Genomic DNA, 19,318 nt, shown 5'->3' on the forward strand with positions numbered 1-19,318 from the left:
AGGTATAACGATTTTCACAAATTAATACAATATTTTTTTTTACCATGCAAAAAAGTTATAATTGTAATGTCTAACACACAGCATTCTGGCCTCGGAAATTAATTTATTATGGCCCCTGGGATAACCTGTCCTTGTTACACCATAAACCTGAGCTGGAAAAATGTTGTTTTAACTACCACTTAATTATATACAATCCAAGAAATTTTTCCGGGAATAGAAATATTTCTAAAATATAACTCTAATTGTTGGAGAAATCCCTTCATGAAAAATAAATAATCATTCATAGTACGAATAGAACAACATTTATACTAGACAGCTTAAATAATTATTACATTTGAGAAATTATTTAAAACCAAATTATTACACGGCCAACTGATATTTACTTGTATATTTTGAATATCATTAATTAATATAATTTAATAAAAATATTGGAATTATCTAACAGCCTTAATATTACCCTGTAATATTTTTAGTGATATAAATCATTTATGACTACAAGTTTAATTAAACATCTAAACATCTAAACAAAAAATTTAAATATCTACTTTGAAATTTTTGGACTTAATTTTCAGGAATTTTCTGAGAAAATATGTACCTATTCCATAAGCCTCTCCAAAACTGAACGATTTTTAGTTGCATAGGATCGTAGCCCCCTTTCAACCCAAAACACATTAATGCTAAAATTGTTAGCCCTTCCTCGAATTTTAATGGATTTACACTTAAGCTTTTCCTGATGTAAAACCTAATAAGAAAAACATATACCATTATAAGACAAATATATTATACAAAATGAAAGTGATAACCTACCGAGGAGATCTGGAAATAAATAAAAATGTTAGATAGTTATTACTTGCTTATTTAATATTTTAAAATTTACTGAATTTGATCAAGGAGGTTGGAAACTTGGATTTTATTTAACATTTTAGACACAAAAACCTGATAAGATTACACATACTTAAAATTATCGGATTTCAATTTTGAAAATTTTTTTGAGTTGATCGACATTTTTCTAGGTTGTTTTGGAAATCGATTTATAATATTTCTTTAAAAATTGATGTTAAATTTTAGTTGAGTGTCTTAATTTATTTGTAATTTTTAGATTCACCTTAATGTCTTTTAAAAAAAAATTAAACAGTTATTTTAAAATGTATCTCCACAATAACTTAATAACAACAATAAGTACTAATATTTTTACAGAATTGAAATCCGATCATTCTGAGTTAACGTATTTTTGTCGGGCTTTTATTTCTAGATTGATTAAAATCAGTTGAGGCTTGACACAACTTTACCCAATACATTTACAAAAAAAATGTAAGTTTAATAAATGCTCAAACATATTTAAATTTTGAAGAAAGTACGTATAATGTATCCAATAAGTTCATGAACTTGGGAATTTCATAACAAATTTTCTAAAGTATTCCATTGACCCCCTTAGAAACATTTAGGTTTTCTAGATGGGCGAATGTAAGTTCCTACACGAGACCTAGCAGGTAAACAAGATGCATATGTTAGTTCCTACACGATAAAATAAGGTACATATGTAAGTTCCTACACAGTAATAACCAGGTACAAGTGTAAGTTCCTACACAGTAAAAAATAGGTACATGTGTAAGTTCCTACACTAAGTATATTATAAGTTATCAATATACTCGTATATATACAATATATTAGTTATAATGATATATCATATTATAATACTGTCATACATTTTAATCCTTTATTCTATATAATATATAATTCTTTATAATATTTAATAATTTACCTTATAAATATTATCAATTTAATAATTTTAAAAATAATAATTGTAATAATATAATAATAATTCGTCATTTATTGAAGAAAATAAAAATAAAAATTATCCATTCTATATAATATTTAATAATTTTAAAAATAATAATCGTAATTTTAAAGAGTTAATACGTATGACAGTATTATAACATGATATAAGTGTTATTAAATTGATAACTTATAATATTCTTAGTGTAGGAACTTACACGTGTACCATTTTTTACCGTGTAGGAACTTACACATGTACCTGTTTTTCGTCGTGTAGGAACTAACATAGGTACCTGTCTTCCGCCGTGTAGGAACTAACATACGTACCTTTTTACGGAACTTACACATCACATATGTAGGAATTAACGTATGTAATTGTCTACCTGTTACTCTCGTGTAGGAACTTACGATTCCCCTTCTAGATTGTGTGTCATCAGACCCCCTCCCCACCAGAAAAAAATTAAGTTAAAAATATTAGCTCTACCTGGAATATTTATGGATTCACTTAAAGGTATTCGATACTGACCGTTTTTATGACTTAAACGTAACAATATCTTTAGTCCATCATTCTGATGTACCTAATAATGTGATAAGAATATAAGATATTTAAAACTGATTTGAATTCGTTATTATATTTTCTTGAGATCTGTCGAGCCACTTTTTCAAATTTTGGCCCCTAATCTTTTAAATATGGATTAAAAACTTATGAAATTAAAAAAAAAATTAAGTTTTGACTACACTAAATTAAAATTGTAAATTCTAAATAGTGGCTCGGTTGATCTATAGAAGACATAATAACGAATTTAAATCAGTTTTTAGAAGTCTTATAATTAGGTCAATCGGACTGATGCACAAAAGATTGGATGTTTTGGTCGATTTAATTTTGCTCACGTGCCCTACGTGGTATAAGGTGTGATATGTGCATAAGCGTGCGTGAGTGTTCACATTTTAGTTGGTGGTCTGAGAGTCACTCATACTAATAAACAGTTACTACACACGCAAAACGGCATAACCATGCCTTGCACGCACGTAATATAGAAATTACCTATATTTAAATCATTTTTATTAAAACCAGTCGGTATCGAATCCCCTTAAGTTTCTCATATCAATGGATGCCTCGTATGAATATACGCCACTATAATAAGACAATTAGACAAACATATTTTACAAAACAAACTGATTACTAACGATTTTATATTTTTTTAAATTGTCTAAGTTTAATAAGTCTTTCAAATGCTTTTACGAAAACAGAAAAATCTCATCAAGAATAATTAAAAAAATACTAAAATGTATGATACCCAATATATGGCACTCTGAACTTTACAATAAATACATGAGATACCCAATCAAAATAAAATAAAATTATAAAATAATAATATATAATTATAATACATACTACACAAAAAAAATGATAATCGTCGTCCCCAATCTGTAAAAATAAACCTTATAAAAATTTCTAATTGTTTCTCGTATATCTACATTAAACATTTTATAAGTTAAGAACACTTATTAGGATAGATATAGTATATTTATTCTAAAACCTATTTATCGGAACAAAAACATTTTAATTAAACCTCCACAATTATTCATAAACTACAAAGCACATCTTCCTTATATCACCTTACGTAAATTAATTCCGTGATAATTTGTATACATTTTTTAAGCGGTAAGTTGAGATCAGATATGAATCTATATATCCTATATATTTAATTAGTATTTCCAATAATAGACAGCTTTCAAGATGCTTGGGACGTTTTTATTTATGTCCAATGGGTGGTGAGTACACTAGGACGACAGTCAGGCTGGAAAGTAAACTGTATAGTGTTCGGCGTAATTCCACAACGGGCAAAAGGCACTGTCCTATTTACAAAGTAAGTTAAAATATAGTTCAAGGGATTAAGAGTTTAGGGAACTGGGTCAATCATTAGTAGAGTCTAACTGTCAATAGCGACTGCCGTGAGTCGGAACCGGGAACGGTCGGCTTTTAAAAGCGACAGAGGTGGGTTACGTTGGTCGAGAATCCGGTACGGTGACTTACGTCTCTCAAAATTCGGGGACCTGGCAGGTTCTGCCCGTTCGCTGATATTGGTTCAGGTGGGTCGGCGAGCCCCTGATTGATTGTCGTATAAACGGAATCGGCCACGGAGCTTCCTAGTCGGTTTGTAATCATTCTAACGTACTGTTTACGTGTTGGCACAGATAGTAGTAGCTCGTTACCGGGAGATGCTCGCGTAGTGTTGATCGCTCATCAAATGGTGAAATCGGTCTTCCTGATCGGTCGTCGCAGTTGGGTTGGTTTCCTTCACCACTAATCTGGCTATGAGAACAACTCGTACAAACGATATTTGTGGTGATTCCCAAGTGGGTTTCTCACGGGTTTGTACGAAGAGTCTTACCGTGCTGTTGCTCGTCGTTTATGTCGGCGTCGATATCGTCGAATGTGTTTCGCTGCTTGTTAGCGTTTTTAATATACGGCTCGGCGTTTGGTAGCCTTCTTTTTGTCTTCGAACGTTGTTTAATTGAAACTAGATTGAAGATGTATTGTAAAGAATGTTGAAATTGAAGTATCCAATCTCAACGGATATACTGATATAAATATACGTTTAGTGATCGAAACCAGTGCTGATTGCTCGAAAACTTCTTGGTATGGCGAGGGATCATAGCACCATTGCTTGGTTGTTGTAACCATAGATAATAAAGAAATGGATTGGCCATCCCTATACCTTATACACGGAGCGTTCTGTGATCGAAGAGAACTTATGTTACCACAGTGGTTAGATAGTGGTTGCCGGGTAGCAACATTTTAAAGCATTACGTCTCGGTGCGTGAAATTTTAAAATATGCCAGCCCATTAATTACCATTCGACTATCAACAATCAGATAGGGCATAGAACCATAGATAATTAATAATTTTTAATGATGACAATAATATTGATATAATAAAATAATAATTGTTCGGTATAAATAAAAATTAAAATAAAATGGGTGATCTGCTATAGGGCACTATGTCAAAAACTTATAATAATATAATCTATAATAATATCACAGAATAGAATCTATTCAATAGATAAATAAATATGATATAACTAATATTAACTAATGATAAATAATGATATTTTCAATTTTGTTATTGTCAATCGACAATTATAGACTTAGGTTAAGTCTAGCATGAGGTCTATGTTGTCATTTTGTCAATAGATAATAATAAAATACATGATAAATAAGAATTTATTTAATTTATTTGTCATGATAAAGTATAAACATAGGTTAAATAATAGGTTAATGAATAAGTTTAGTTACATTAAAATTAAAATTAAAAATCACACAAAAACATATTAAAGTTACTGGTTTTGAAATAAAACAAGTTTTGTGTATTTAGACCTAATTGTTATGGTATCATTTTTATTTTTTAATTCGTGATACATTCGTACCTATATCTAAATATTTTAAGATAATTAAATTCGTCAATTGGTCCCAGTGAGTATCTAAAATGGATATATTTTCGCTGCAATCGTTTTTATTAAAATATATGTTTAATTGATGCAAATTAGTACATCATTTTTAGTTGTAATTCACAATATTATAACTTAAGAGTTAAAACTTTAATTATTTGATTTCCCTATTCAAGACAAGATACGAATATAGTAATATATTGATTTATTATTATTTAATATTTATGGTGATAAACTGATAAAGCCTATGATACCAATAATCAGTAACCTGTGATACATTTTGTAACCATATTGGTAACTTAAGTTCTCTTCCGTCACAGATGAGAACAATAGCATCGCCCATCCATTTCTTTATTATCTATGGTTGTAACCTGCTTGTTGACGCCAACAAGTGACCATCTACATATTACATATAAATATTGATATCACGTTGCACCGGCCACCACGCACATAATTATTTATTTTGTTTCGTTGTATTTTTGTAATAATTATTATTTAATGTTACACGTGAGTTATTATATAATGCATAGATTATACGCGCTAACGCTAACAGCCGCCGCGACAGCTATGCAAATATTATTAATTAACACGGCTTCCGTGATATTTTTGTCTTGTGTCGAACGTTGTAACAGCAGTATCGGCACGCGCGTTTCTATATCTGTCATCAATATTAACATAAAATTGATTTTACTCTAATAGTAAAGTGTTGTATTTTTTTTCATATTAACTGCAGGCTCGAACAGCCAGTACCTTTAAATATATTATAATCTTATTGTTAATGTGCACCATAAGGGCCATTTTTATTGTATTTGTGTGTAATGTGTAAACATCATTTTTTGTATATTATGTAAAAATTATAGCACAGAACCAGCTGGCCAGTCTGCGCTCCACAAACTGTGAGTTTTTTTTAATTATTATACCATCACGCCAGAAGGGCTGTATGTCATTTTTATATTTTATATTATATAATTGTATATGATCTAACAGCTCAAATAGATGTCACCTATTATTATTATATTCTGTCGTGCGAAAAGGGCCGTACAGTAGATTATTTATAATTCGTATTATATTTTGAATTTGTATATACTATACTGTTTAGCCTGGCTTGATTTATTATTATTAATACATTTTTTATATTATTGTTTTGCTGTGGATTTTATATATTTGTAAAATCATTATCGATACAGCGTATTATACAGCAACTAATAATTACCTAAACGTGTTATCATTTTTTATTATACACCATTAGTTTTAACCATACATCCACACAATTACACACAGTTTACCGACAGGTCGGTCGGTGTGTGAGTATATTATACATAGCAACATAACAAGCGCAGTATTTTGGTGACAGGACTTCGCGGACTATTATTGTTTCGTTCCCGGCTCCTACATTTTGGTGACCTCGACGTGATATCAAATTTATATGTAATATGTAGATGGTCACTTGTTGGCGTCAACACTACTTGATGCGCTTTTCACTTGTCATACAATTGAAATTTAGCCGTCGAAAACTTGATCTTTTGGTTCAATGCCGTCTCAAGGATGAAATTGTATGAGATGTGATAATACACTGATAGGTTTAATTATATGAGTCAAAATATTTATTGAAGATAAAAATTACTACACACTATCTTTACGGACGCAAACATACATTGACTGACTCTAACCGCCTTATATTGTACGCCCGTCGAATGTTGAGTCAGCGTTCGTTCCCCACATCACAAAATTGCTCATATAAGTAATAATATTATAGGTAATACTAAATTATATACTACTACTACTACTACTACTACTCTACTACTACTACTACTAATAATAATAATAATAATCGTGGTTCATAACAGATGGTTTTGATAATGAATTTTTTATATCGTCACATGGTGTAACCGTTACGACTTCTCATAATAAACAACTTAGTAAAAATAAACACATATTTTATAAATATAAAGTGATTATATACAACCCCCGAAATAAAATAGAAATTTCACATATAAATTATTAAATGTTATTAAATTTCCTGATTTTGATAAATCTTACAAATACTTTTAAACGAATCAGAAAAACATAATTAAAAAAAAAGTACAAAAATGTATAAAGTCCAACATATGAAACTCCAGACTTGCTAAAAAATATGTTATGCCACCTGGAATAACCTGTTCCTTTGATGTAAATTACTTGAGCTGAAAAAACTATGAAATTGTCTCGTAGTTTCAACGCATCGTTTGTTATTTAAAAATATTACCCATCGATTATTAATTCCTAAAACACCAGTTACTAGATCGCTCGTCGTACAAGTATATTTTAAAATTGTAAATTGTTTGTATATTTGAAAACACTCATAACTCGCTTTAAAATTAAAATATAATAAAAAGCCGATGAGATGCCCTACCTAGATAATAATTTTGAATTAATTTTTTATAATAGGTCAATTTCAAAAAAATCACTCAAAATTTTAAACTAACGGAGATAAAAGTGATCTGCTGAGCGTAAAATTTGCTATTCTACGCACTTGTACGACGAGACAATACGACAAGGGTTAATTTACAAGGGTTAATTTTAATACACACTTATAATAGTTATCATTATATATTATATATATATTACCAGTTGATTCATTGGTATTAGCATTGAATTGATTAATCGAGTCTGTAAAAAATTAACTACATTGTGGAAATTTTCATTTTCATTTTTTTTTGTGTTTTCACATTCTAAATCATACAATAGTCAGTCAAACTATAGGTCAAATATTCTAAAGATTCTACAAGATATTCATAGGATGAAAAATTTTAGATAAATCTCATATTTATCCAAAAACTATAATGCGTATCTCTCATAACGTTTAATTTTATGTATACTTGGTTAGCTATTACGTATAAATACAATTTTAATTTTAAAAAAGGTACAGATAATCTTGCACAGCATTGACCCCTAAAAAGTTAATTAACAAAAATGCATGTACATTTTTCAAGAAAATTGAATACCTCAAGCTTCAAGCCTATTCATAAAAGTATTTGATGTAATGTAGTTTGAATAGCTAGTATAGATTTGATGAATTTTAGTTAAACGATAAAAATGTTTTTATGAAAAGCTACACTGAGCAAAGCAACAGTAATTTCCGATAAATTCCTAGACTTTGGAATATTCCCGGGAATTCCCTAAGAAACTTCCTATATATTTCATTAGCATTTTTTATAAAATAGACAGATTTTATTAATGCGGAATTGAAGCCCTTCGCTTACATTGCTCTTATACAATTAAATAAATAGATGATCGTTTATAATTCAGAAATTGAAATATATTTTAAAATAAATACAACTATAAAACAACATATTTTAGAAAAAAAACTGATTTCTCACTTTGATCCCCTAAAATTAAATAAAAATGTACACATTAATTATAGAATATTTCTAAATTTCCTGATTTTAATAAATCTTACAAATACTTTTTATTAAGATCAAATATTGATAAAATTATGTTAAAAAAAAGTACAAAAAATAATAATAATGTCAATGTAAAGATAATAATATTATAGTATGTTTCCTGGGATAACCTGTTCTTGACGAAATTTAACAGAGTTGGATAAACTATGACGTTGTTCCAACCTCATTATATAGGCTACTGCCTAATAGAAATATTATCCATAGAATGTTTCCAAAAACAAAGAATATTACCGAAATATTTATGTGTTACTCAAGAGAAAAATACTTCTTAAGACCTTCTTGGATCATTAAAGTATGAATAACACGCCAATCAGAATATACGGTTTAAATTTATACAAGTATTATCATTTTAATTATTTAAAAGCCCATAATTACGCTGAAAATGTACTTTTCACTGTGTAATTTGAATAAGACACTCTTACAGTGATATTAGGGATACTATATTTTTGATTCAAATCATTTACAACCACAAGTTTAATTAAATGTTTCAAAATATTAATTTTTTTAAATTTTTTGATATTTCCGATAAGTTCCTAGACTTGGAAATACTCCTAAAAATTTATAGAAAGCATCACTGAGTAAATTTTCCATCCCCAATAACAAACCGCTCTTTAGTTAGGTTAAGTCAGTATTACAAACACACATTTATTTTTAAAATACTAGCCCTCCCTGAAATTGTTTTGATTTTTCTGCCTATATTTCTACAATGGAAATTTTGTAAGAACATATACCATAAGATAAACATATTTAAATATTTTACTAAATAAAACTGATAACATACTGCTGGATTGTACTGGAAAAAAATTAAATTGTTATTTATTGTAAAAAAAAATTTAAATTTCAAAGTTTTGGTCAATAATACCTACTTTTTACAGAGACAGAATCAAAATATTATAGAAAATAATTATTTTTAAAAACCTCAAAATAATACTAAAATATACAATGTTTAAACATGACACCACAGACTAAACTGTGTTTGTCATGTGCCGCTATATATGAATATTCTCAAAATAATTACCGGTAACAATCAAAATCCAGAAATACCTATCTCTAAACCTTTCAAGGAACTAACATTACACAACCTGGAAAACCCGCATAGAGCAGCCGTTCAGATTGATGTCGTTTTGTTTCATCAGGTGTTGCCCGCTTACGTTGCATCGCTGGCGTATGGTTAATTCCCAGCCTCCCAGACGATGTACGTGCACTAGTTGTGTGATGATAGTTGTAGTAGGACGATAGTGTTGTGCGCGTTTGACTGCACACGTAACCGGGCAACGCGTGTATAAATGTGTGTGTGTGCGCAGGCGACAGTTACATGTAAACACGATTCGCGTCGCTGTCTTCGTCGAATCGTCTTCCTCGTAGATCTAAGGGATGGGAAGAGATTGAGAGAATGGACTGTATAGGAAAGGGTTAAGCTTTTTAGTTTATGTATAATAATGAGGTAACTATAAACAACAATGTCTTGTGGTAGGTATATGACAATGTACAGAACAATATTTCATTGTAATGTCCTGCAACGGAAATGACTTATCAACTAGTGTTAGTAAATAATAAAAATGCGCGACCACAATCCTGTCGGCAGATCAATAAATCAATTGAATAATAACTCGACAACAAATAAGTAATAAGTAATACCACAGAACAATATAGAATAGACACTCGATCAGCTGATCGGAATACTGTATCCCAACGGTTGACGTATTGGAAATTGTACCGTATCCGTAATCTGTTAGAATGTTAGCAACGTGTATCCCTCTTAGTTACGGAGTTATAAAAACAGAACCAAACAAACAACGCAGATATGGCCACGATTTAAGATATACAGGTTGCACAACGAAGACAAATATTGTGACTCAAGAACTGACACTTCAAAAAAATTAACTCTCAACGCTCCTTGAGGGGAAAATTGTATTTCAGTGTCGCCACAGCTAGGGAAAATTTTTATTATTATCTAAGGAAATTAGTGTTATTTAAATTATTATATAATATTATGTCTTTTTATTATTGTTATACATAAAATAAAATATTCAAGTCCAAGTTCAAGTATAATAATAGAATAAATAGTATAAAATCAGAAGCTGAATCAAATGACCACAAAAAGGGACGGAAAATTTCGAAATAGATAATAATATTAGATCTTTAATCATAGGCGTTTTGCTTATTTCGACACCGGGAGCGCTAATGCTCTATTTTCGACTGCTGTTTTATAGTGTTATTTTTAAAGTCACTGCGGGACGCTATTAAACATAGGTCGTTGTGCAACCTGTTTATCTTAAATCGTGGATATGGCCAACACTATATCAGTTCTGTCTCTTTTTGTGTGATAATAATGATATGATTTATTTAATTGATAATGCATTCCACGCTCTCCTAAAGACCGTGTTCAAGGCCCCAGTTACCACATTTTACCATTATACACAGACCAGTGTCTATGCCCTGGTAATACGTTTCACGATGATACGAATAATAAAGTAAACAATAAATACGAAATGACGTGTGTACGACCTGGTATCGGAGTTGAATAGCGGTGATAACACGGTGACGGTGTAGTTGCCCCGGAAGCGAAATTTTAAAACATGTCACGGCGCATTTACCATCCGACTATCTTATCACATACAAGATATATGATAACAAGTTGACATTGATAACAAATTTCAATTTTGTTAATTACAGTGCTAATTATTGTTAATTAATAATTTTATTTTCCCTTTACAATTATTAGTTATTACAATACTTATCATTAACCTATTAATTTCAATTAAGAATGGAAGGTTTAAATTCTAAGGTACCTGTCGTAACATAATTAATATGTATAATATTTATTTATAACAGTTATTGCAAATAGTTAGCACAAATTTTACATGTCAACATTTCGGTGGTTTGTCACTAACATTAGTACGTTTTTGTTTTTTAATATTTATAGTGCCCTGTATGGCTGTATTTAAGTGTGCATTTTACTCATATGCATATTGATGTAGAGACTGCATAACATTCTCATATCTCACCTTCAACATTATGTTTTCTAACAACATTCAATTATAGCATATATCAAAAGAGTGCATGACGTAAGAGTGTATGTGGAATAAATTATTTGTTTAATATAATTAGGTATAGGCAATAGCTCAATCAACAATAAATTAATAACAATTATAAGCTTTAAGTATAGTTCCAAATATACATAACCAATACTAAAACTATGTAATGTGATTCACAATAGGAAAATACTAAAATACACTATTATGGATAACACACTACACTATTTAATCTATTCTGTGACACTACTACACAATAATTTATTATTTAAAAATCGCTTATCGCACTAAACTTAACCATCTTCAGAACGTGGAGATTATTCGAGCGAAATAAAATACGTTTAAATTCGAAATCTAATCAATGTGTGTGGCTGCATAAATAATTTAATAAATTATTAAAATTAACATGCAACATATTATTAAATTCACAATAAATTTATTTTTTTAGCGTCCCCCCAGACTTTGGAGACTTAAATTAAAGGGGACGCATAATCTAACCGTAAATAAGAAGGGGTACTCAGTCCTCCTTCGTTCCCCCTCAGTTTAACAACTGATTAGCACTGTAATTAACAAAATTCAAATTTGTTATCAATGTCAACTTGTTATCATATATCTTGTATGTGATAAGATAGTCGGATGGTAAATGCGCCGTGACATGTTTTAAAATTTCGCGCCCTGGAATGACAATCAGCAGGTGGAGGTAGTCCTGAATGCGACGATACACCGAACATCAACGATGGCGAAATCGGCCAACGAGTCAACGACCTCTTGGACTTCGTTACTAATCAATCGCAGAATGATTGAGCTCTCGTTGAACATTTGACGACACGACAATGAGAAGCGAGCACAACACGGTTCGGGCAATAATTACGAGCCGGCGCGTGTGAACGGCGTATGTCAAACGGCAAGACACGTGGGGATAACGGCGGAAACGCACTGCGTACAAAAAACGGACGATACGACACGAGAAAACGAAACACCACACGGTTCGGGCGCACGGAAACAACCAATATAGTGTTGTTGACGGCGACGGCGCACCGGTTCGCGACGTAAAACAATTCCGGTAGACAGAGAAACAAAACACAAGTAAAGGCCAAGACGGTTGGGCAACGACGAAAAGTCGGTGGCGTGAACACAGCGACCGGTTGCTAAGCACGACGGTATCCATGAACAACGGCAAATAGAGATAAGTGGAGAATCAGTGATGTTGGCTTACGCAGATGATATTTTAGTGATAGGTGATACTAGAGAGGAAGTTACCCAGACAACCGAGAGACTACTTAAGGCAATCCTATCAATGAGCTTAAATATAAATTAAAAATAAATTAAATACATGGTGATGTCATGGATCTTCGATGCAGTAGACAACTTCAAGTATTTAGGAGGAAACGTCAATAACAAGAACAATATGCACCAAGAAATAAATTAAAGAATCATGAGCGAGAGCAGGTGTTACTATACTACGTATAATCATTGATTATAAATACTATAATTTATAATCAATGGCCATTAACAAGGTCATTAAAAAGGTGATGAGAGAAAATTAATAATATATGAAAGAAAAAGATTCCGGAATATATTTGGATCACGATTTAACTGAGAAACATACACGTTTGATAGAAGAAAAAATGAAGAGCTATAGAAATTATACAAAAGATCAGATATTCTAGCCTTTATTAGAAATAAAAGATTAGAATTGTTTGGACACACTTGGAAAGCGGATGGTCAACTAATAAAAAAAGTATTCGTGGAAAAAATGAACTAAAAAAGACTCCTATGAAGATCCAGGACCCGGTGGATCGATGTAGTTGCCTTGGATTTGAAAGTCATATACCAGAATGTGACATATGAGGTGACTTACAATATAGAGGGATGTAGTGGCCTTTAAAGGCAACAATGGTCCTTAATACACCGGTAAGCTGAGAAGAAGAAGAATTAACTGATGTTCACTTAATGCTACAGCCGTCAGAGACAATTTGAAAACTCCTTAAAAAAAAAAAAATGTGAATAATTCAATACAATTGAAAAGAAAACTAACCTATAGGTTAGTCATTTAATCATTAGAGAAATTATTTAAAATCACAGATTTACGCTGACAAATGACATTTAAGCACTTGAATTAAATTTAAACAAATAAGACACGGATTAAATGGGGTTTTGGAATTATCCAAAATTATTTTTATTATTCTGTTATATTCTAGGGAATAATATATTTATGATTCAGATCACTTACATCCACACGTTTAATATTTAATATTAATTATTAAGCCACATGAACAATATCTAATTGAATATACTAAACACATTTTTCAAATTATTCTATTAGTATACCACACTCCACCAAAATTTGTTTTTAGGTAGTTGTGTTTAATCGAAGTCCGATTCTTGCTTAGATGTTTATAATGTTAGTTCCTTGGATCTTGTAATGGATACCTACTACCTACACTTCTCATAATGAAAAATTTTGTAAGAGTAAAAATCATAAAACAAACAACATATTTTACAAAATAAAATAATTTAATGATACGTACTAGCTTTATCTAAAAAAATGTAATTATTAATAATTATAAAATATATTTTATGACCGGGATTTGTTAAATCCTGTCAACACTTTTTATCAAGACGGATTAATTTTATGAAAAAAAATTTGAAAAAAGAAAAATAATATTATGCATATCATATAACCAGGGCTCGGGACTTAAAGCATTTGCTTATTTTTATGGATTGACTTAAAATGTAGCATACTGCTATGGAATTGTTTGTCATGTTATGATACGTTTAATTATGAAATTTGAAAGTGTTTTTTTTCGCTTGTTTCAGCGATTTTTCAAAAATTGCTCATTTCCCGTTTTTCTGATTATTTTTACTTATTTGATACAGTATTTCTACGTTTTTATAATGTTTTCAACTATTATAAATATCGTTCACTTTCATTTTTCATAAAATCCTTAAAGTCTCGAAAGTTAAGTTAAATTTATTTTATTATATAAAGGTAAAGATTTATTTTTATTTTGTTTGATTTTTTAGTTAGAATTTTTTAGTTTTTTGTCTTTTGGTAAATATTTTTGCAAAAATTTAAGTTTTTTAAATGCTTATTTGAGAGCTTATAATGATGTTTTTAAGAGCTTATTTTAATGATTTTAAGTGCTTTAAGTCCCGAGCCCTGCATATAACACTTTGGATTTTGAAATCACTACGTTATATCTCACGGGGTAACTTGTTAAATTTAACACATTTAATTGAGCTGTGAAAACTGAGAAGACTTTTTTCAATTTTTTTCTTTTATGTTAAAACATTACACTTTTATTTTAATAATGGCAAGATACGGCCCATCCCAACATATTTTTTACAGCATTGATGCTTTAATCTATTGGTAGCTTGAACAAGCATCACTTATCCCAATTTGTAAGTACCTACTTGTTTATTTAATATTTTTTTTTTATTATTTAGGTTGAGGCTTCGACAGCAAGGGTCATTAGTCTGTGGAACTGTGAGGGAGGAACTGTTGGTTTGGAACTCGTGGATGTTTTTGGCAGAATTTCATATGGGCACCCGTAGGTTTCTGCCATGCCCGGGTGGGAAAGGTGGCCTCTTTTTCCAGACACCGTGTACTGCCTGTAAAACGATGCTGCCCATGACCGGGATTCGAATCGGCGACGCGCGACGGTGTGCATCGCAACCGACGCCTTAATCCGCCCGGACACTACACCCCCATACTTATTTATTTATTATCGTGTATATATCGTATTATATAAGAAAAATTATAACATCATTCTAACACCAGATTATTATTTTACAAATTGTACATACTTGTTATAAACCTTAAGTATTCTTTACGTAGATCTGTAATAATAAATATCATGACAATTTCCAATTCTCCATCCAATTCTCATATACATCAGTAACTCTTTAGAATTTACCTAATCTATTTAATAGATTTAACCATTAATTCATCATTTTAATTAAATCACCACATCTATTTGAATCCTACAGAACTTATTTTAATAAGTTACGCATAATTTCTTAATATTCAAGTACAAATAAGATGTTAATGAAAAAGAGAAAAATAGAAAACAATATGCTTCAATATTTCATTCACAAACTACACAGTTTCATTTTTCATCATGACAAGGTAACTTTTTTTAATGGAATTTAATTGTACTTATTTAACTATCCTTGATTTAGCTACTTCAATATTTAACCCATCATAATCATGTATTTAGTCGCCATTATTTAATCCAACATATCAAATTATGTTGTTGGGCTATACCTAACCTAACCAAGGCCGGATTAAGGGGGAGTCTAGCTGGGGCGGTAGCCCCGGGGCCCTATCGAGTACCCAAGTGAAAGGGGACCAAACAATTTTAAGCCGATTCACATTTTTCAGTGGTTTAAAAAAATAGTTTTTCTATATTTTAAAAACCATTTTTTTATCCACAAAAATAACTAAATAGCAAATACTTACAAAATCACTATGGTAGAAAAGACGTATTTTACCATGCATTAAGACATATATATCTTAATTCGTGCATTTTACTGTTATTTAATATTTTCATTAATATAAATAATATCATCAATAGTTAATAATGTTATAATTTATATCTGTAATACAGTGGCGTAAATTGGGTTAAATTGTTAGGGTTGCAATGAGTTTCCCGGTTAGACAGACTTTTGGGGGGCTAAGCTCCTAATACCCTCCTACAAAGTTTTATATTGTTCTAAATATAATATTATAAGTAAAAAGTACACAATCTCTACAAAATTATTTTAACCTTAAACATATATAGTATCTATTGGTGACTGGTATGTATATGAATATACAATATAAATAGGGTATATTATAATTAATTACCGTCAATAGAACATACATAATTTTCTTAAACAATATACAAAGTATATTACAGTAAATACAACAGTTTTTTTTTAATCTAGACTCTAATAAATAATTGTATCAAACTTGTTCAATAATAATATTATATTACCTGACGTCCTGATAAATTAATTTACAGATTAAATATATTATATTGTTTTATTTGTCAAAATTGTAGTTTTAATACAATGTAAATCAGTAATATATTTTAACCGCTACTTTAAACTTAATACATCATACATATCAAAAGTTATAATATATGAATTTAAAGTAAAAATAGATGCTTACATTCGAATTCGATATTTTTACAAGAAATTTGTCTATTTTAGCAAGCTTTTGAAACACTTTTAATTTTGCATCATTCGCGGAATAAGAAATAAATACAAGTGTCAAAAAATAAATGAATATGTAAAAAAACAAATTTTAATAATTTTAATCTATAAACATAAAATAGTGAAACACGTTTTCACTATTAATATTCAGCTACCATTGAGATTCGACTCTGTCGATCACAATAAATACATATTGGTAGGTATATTAATAGAAAATAGTAAAAAACAAAACTATAAGAAAATGTGGAAAGTATAATATAATATAATAATAATTCCAGTGATTCAAAACCAAAAAACAAATTTGTTCTCAAAATAGAAATTAGTTAACTAATTGAATAATTATTGATATTTTAATTTTTTGAAAACTGAAATCGTGATTTTCGGGGTCACAATAAGACACTCTTGCAACTCTATAATATTTTCAGAGGTCGCAAATGCAACCCCGTGCGATCCCCAGTTTACGCCACTGCAGCGTCATAACATAGACATATAATTCGAAAATAATTACGTGTCTGTGGGTAATATTGCCAGTATTGGTGGAATACCAGATATCGCTCGCGCTCTAGTATTGTACGAGTATATCTTATCTCTTCTAGACATAAATTGTACATACCTATTAATTTTATAATTTTATAATGTTATCCGTGCTAGCTGGGGGAGACCCCCCGACCCCCTTGGTCAGTGAAATGTGGGTACCGATGGTGGAGAACAGAGTCGTTGGAATTATTAAAATCATTGCTGTACTTGCTGGTCAATAATCAAAAGTCGTATAAAATAACGATTTATGATAAGGCGTGGGGGTATCGTTTCGAAAGCGGCAAATTTGAAATTCGAGTTTAATAGTTGATACGGTCCAGTCTTGTGCTGTTATTAATGTCGAAACGAAAAGCGTAAAGCCGAATGCCGTATTTAAATGTCTAGCAAGTCAGTCACGTCAAGTGAATACCGATTTCGGAGAGTATATCGTTAGAATTATTTACATAGTGCCTCTAACGTCGCACTACCATAATGGTAGACGATATGAGTAGGTAATACGATTAACGACGCGATATGTGGATTAATGATAAAGGGTTTTTGTGGTGGTAATCCATCGAAGGCGGCAATATTTGAAAACCGTGTTCGAGCATCTATCAATTCGTTAGGGAGTCGGTAATCAAAAGTCGACCTTTTAGTGGGCCCCACATGAAACGTTCAAAACTGTAAAATTTAATGCCGTATCATATACAATATCTCAATACCGTAATCAGTCAATTAATCAGCCACACTATCACAATATAAATTAAAGGATAAATGTTAAAAAGTACCAATAAAAATGAAATGAAACCGACAGACGTAAAAATGTCCAACGTGCCAATGACACAAAGTGAATTACACACATACCTAAACAATACCTATATCATCAAGAGTGTATAGTTTAATACAGATCACACAAAGTCGAACCATGTCGATGTGCCTAAAAAGTGAAATGTTAACATTTTGAAAGCAAACAGAAACAGTTATTTTTAAATATTATTTGTACATGGTACATTATTATTATTATTGCATTAGTATTACTTTAACGTCAAAAGTAACATGACATCATATAATGTACGGTAATGTCGTCCACATAATATATTGTTAGAAGACATTAAAAGACGTAGGTACGAATGTACGATACGGATGGCTTTATCAACATTTTTTTTAATCGTTTCCAATGATAATATATTTAATAATGAAACAAAATCATAAGAAATTTGAAAAATATTGAAAAAAAACATGGGCCTGCCGGGATACAAGGATCGCCGCCACCAACTCGACGGAATTACTACACTTAACGCTTAACGAGACCTACCTACTATTTGAGTAGTAAAACATATGAAAACAACTACTCTTAAGCTGTTTTTTTTTCTGTATATTGCTAAACCGATTAACTTTGTATGAATTGTGTATGTAATAAAACCTATTCGGCATGTATATACAATGTTTTACTTGCCTTGCAATAAGCACATTTTTTATAGAGGGTAAATCCCTCCCAATTTTGTTACTCTAATTGCGCCTTTGGGGTGTGTTTGTATGTGCAATACAATTGAAATACGGTTTTACCTAATTAACATTAAATAACAGCAGTAGAAGTGTAGATACTATAAATTACCCATATGATAAGTCTGAGCCGTCTGAGGTGAATATTTGTATCAGATACTTGTGGTATCATGTGAGTACTGTGTAATTGTATGAAAGAAAGTTCATTATAACTTATTGTGAAAATGTATAAGTGTTTTGTTCATTTGTTAAAGGTAAAATAACTGTAACTCTACCTTTTATTGAGTGTGTGTGTGTGAACTATGCAATAGAAACATAGTTGAACACAGTTTTACCAAAACAATATTAATACGGTCAAATTATTCAATTGTATTTTGTTTTGAGTAGTAGA

The 19,318-nt window shown here is 30.5% G+C and overlaps 1 long non-coding RNA gene across 1 annotated transcript; it reads right to left on the bottom strand.

Moving 5' to 3' along the window:
• Nucleotides 1-784: 784 nt before the first annotated feature.
• LOC149056946 (uncharacterized) lies at nucleotides 785-8,590 on the bottom strand. The gene is made up of 3 exons (XR_016190890.1): nucleotides 7,836-8,590; nucleotides 3,173-3,205; nucleotides 785-816 (listed from the first exon to the last, which is right to left on the bottom strand). It is a non-coding gene; the product is annotated as an uncharacterized LOC149056946 (long non-coding RNA).
• Nucleotides 8,591-19,318: the final 10,728 nt, after the last annotated feature.

The sequence above is a fragment of the Diuraphis noxia genome, unplaced genomic scaffold (assembly GCF_037042655.1).
Source record: "Diuraphis noxia isolate RWA-SAM2 unplaced genomic scaffold, SU_Dnox_SAM2 contig0003, whole genome shotgun sequence".
NCBI classification, from domain to species: Eukaryota; Metazoa; Arthropoda; class Insecta; order Hemiptera; family Aphididae; genus Diuraphis; species Diuraphis noxia.